We start from the raw sequence: 3168 nt of genomic DNA, 5'->3' as shown, positions 1-3168 counted from the left end.
ATTAGAGCTCAGTGGTTTTCCCCTGTCCAGGCAGGTGTGCTTCTATAGCCTCCTGCTTGTCCTTGAGCTCTGAGGAGCTATCACCCTTGTTTCCTGGAAGTTGAGGTATTTGTGTGTTACAGACTGTGAAATCAGAGACAGTCGGTTTCTATGGGAACCAGCTTTACTTAATCCAAAAGGGCAGTGAAGAGGAATTTGTAAATGTTACGGAGGGAAGAACTATCCTCAGTTTGAAACACTGTTTCTTTTACCTCCTTTTTTTTTTTTTAATTTCACTTTCAGAAAGTTCTCCTTTTAATCCTATGCATTTGAAGGAACTGCAACATCTTTACCTGAGCGATTTAGCAAACTTTTTTGTTATCTGTCTTCACAATGTCTGAAACCAAGGAGCGCTGTCTTTTCACAGATTACAGGGCGATACGTGCTTGTGTTTTCCTCAGCCCCAGAAGTGGGCATCACAGTATTGGAATATATAGATTAGATTACTTTCACAATGGTCTTGAATCTTTGGGTAAACACAGGGAGAAGGGATGGAGATCGGCAATTGGAAAGCTGGTGTTATTAGTCTGTTTTTTCTCTCTGGGTATCTGGGTTTTCTCAGCAGCTCAAATTGGATTGTAATTCAAAAATTAAGGGAAGAACACCATTGCATCATATTTTAACCCCAAATTGTATATTTCTATTCACTATTGGGTCTTTAAACTATATGAGAGCAGTATTTTCTTTTAACCTACCTTGGAGAAATCTTTAAAAAGTTTTAAAGTAAATGATATTATCTTCTGTAGAAAGCAGTGCCTGACAAAGTATCTCAGGATTACTAGGAATTATACTTTCGGTACACCTTATTATGAAAATACTTAATATGTTGAAAAATAATTTCTTGTGTGCATGCTGTCAACACACACAGAAAAACCTGAAGGATTTATCATAATCCAGTCGGTTCCTGAAATGAAGGGGGTTGGTGGCTAGATGTGAATACTTTCAAAAGGTTTATTGCAGGGATCGAAAATATCATTAACAATATGAAAGTAATGTTTTTCAAGGAACACTCTTTTCCAGTCATCCTTTCTCTAAACTCTTTGCAGCTTGGCATAATGATGTTTAAGAGAAGAGCCATGCAGATGACTTCATCATGGCATGAAATCAGGGTATAAATTATTTTATCATAAGATGGAATTAAAGAGAAGACTAGAAATGTATCAGCTTATCAATAAATAGGACTGGGTGTGAAACTTTCAATATAGAGGCATACATAAATGTAAGATTACACAAACAAGACAAAACAGGACGTCTTTATTACCTTCTACGCACAGAGGACCATAACTTAAGGCTTCTAGTAACCTTAGAGAATTGAATGTCCCCTGACTTAAAACCTCCCAAATCTCTATTTCTGTGATAACGTTTTGTAATTGTCGAAAAGGACTAGTCAGTTCCTCTACTCTACGGTAAGCCCATCGCTAAACCCTCAATAGTGTACATATTTCCTACAACGTCTACCTCTTGCAGATTAAAAAAGGGCTCTGAAGGACACCTGGATTCACTAGGAAGCAGATTTCAGTGTGTTCCGTCCTTTTTGGACCCTTTCCCAAGGGATTTTAATTACTAAAGTGCCCCAAGCATGTTTGCTTTTCCATGATTGGTTTTCAAAAGAGTAGCACTGTCCTTTACTGTCCTTTAGGAGACACAATGACAGTGACAGTGCTTTTCATCATTTGAGAACTTCAAACAGTACAACCTAGTTTTCAGGTCCAAGCGTATGCTGGTATTACTTATTGCAAAAATGCTTTCCAAGCTTTGCGCAGTGGCAGTGTCGTAGCCAATGAGGTTTATCCGAGAAGCGATTACTTGCTCATTAAAAACTTTTCCCAATACCCTGCTGTGACGACTTGAAAAATGCTTTCCAACGTTCTACATAGTCATAGCACAGAAATGGGCACCCGCTAAAAAAAATTATAAAAGTCAACTAATACAGAAAGAATAATCATCTCAGAAGGTTAAGAAATTTTTCTTCTAATAATAAAAGGTCACAAGTGTAAGTAACCTACCCACAAAAAGATTCAAATTGATATCACACAGGACGCTTAAATTATGTCATCGTGACTAATTCTAGATTTTCTTAACTTGTTGCATTTGTTTTAGTGTTCTTATTTTGTGCATTTGTATTCCTAGATTGTATACATTTTTAATTAGCATTACTATCTGGCTACCTTTAATATGGTCTATGGCTATCCTTCTAATTATCTTCTTACAACCATTATCAGCCTTTTAAATTTTCTCTGATGTCAGTTTGAAAAGTGACAATACATTTAGGGTTAACTATTATTTCAGCCATTTTGATTACACACTTTGCCTTCTGACCTTCTGAAAATCACCTGACCCTTACTTAAGACCTTTGCATAATTACCTATCCAATTTTCTTATCTCCCTCTTCCTTTATATGTTTTTTTCTTCCCTTAAAGTTACTGAGCGCAGTATAGTTGTGGTCATTGCCAAAGTCATGGCGACCTTGTTAGGACTCTCCCCAAAGTCCTCACAAGATAACCAAATTAATGACTTAATGCTTTATCTTAGTGTCCAGTCATTCCTAAATCTACTGTTATGCCATTTTTGTTCTTTAACAAAGTGTTAATTAACTTGACCAACTTTTCCTTTTATTCATCATTTAGGACAGAATAAGAACCGCACGAAGTGTTTAATTCATATACTTCATTATGTAGACAGTTCATTTACATGAGCATGATCATTTTTCTATCCCATGAACGTATTTACTACATTCAGAATCTCTCCACTTTTTCTAAGGAACATAGTCACATTTGCATTAAAAAAAAAAGTTGAAGTCCACAACAATAGACTGCATGATTGTTAAGATTTTTTCCGGATATGCCATTTATACTCATGATACCTGGAAGACTTTCTGAAGCTAATCTCTAAGCTGATGGTTCTAAAAGTATGGTCCTCTGACATCTGGGGATCTCTGAGACGCTTGCAAAGGTCCTCAAACTCAAACAAAAACTCATAATAGCCAGATATTACTTGCCTTTGGACTCTTTCGACATTTGCAGTGATGAAGAAAAGCAGGTGGTAACTGCTATGCCTCGTCCTGTGTTAAATTGTACTAGGAGACATCGCATTCCTTTAAGATTGTCCATAGAAATTTTCCCAAAAAAT

At 36.5% G+C, this 3168-nt stretch overlaps 1 pseudogene; it reads left to right on the top strand.

The window, feature by feature from the left end:
- Window positions 1-1790: 1790 nt before the first annotated feature.
- LOC122474086 lies at window positions 1791-1940 on the top strand (annotated as a pseudogene).
- The last annotated feature ends 1228 nt before the right edge of the window (window positions 1941-3168 follow it).

The sequence above is a fragment of the Prionailurus bengalensis genome, chromosome B4 (genome assembly GCF_016509475.1).
Source record: "Prionailurus bengalensis isolate Pbe53 chromosome B4, Fcat_Pben_1.1_paternal_pri, whole genome shotgun sequence".
In the NCBI taxonomy this organism is placed as follows: Eukaryota; Metazoa; Chordata; class Mammalia; order Carnivora; family Felidae; genus Prionailurus; species Prionailurus bengalensis.
Note: the sequence above shows the minus strand (reverse complement) of the source record. Positions and strands in the feature narration are given on the sequence as shown.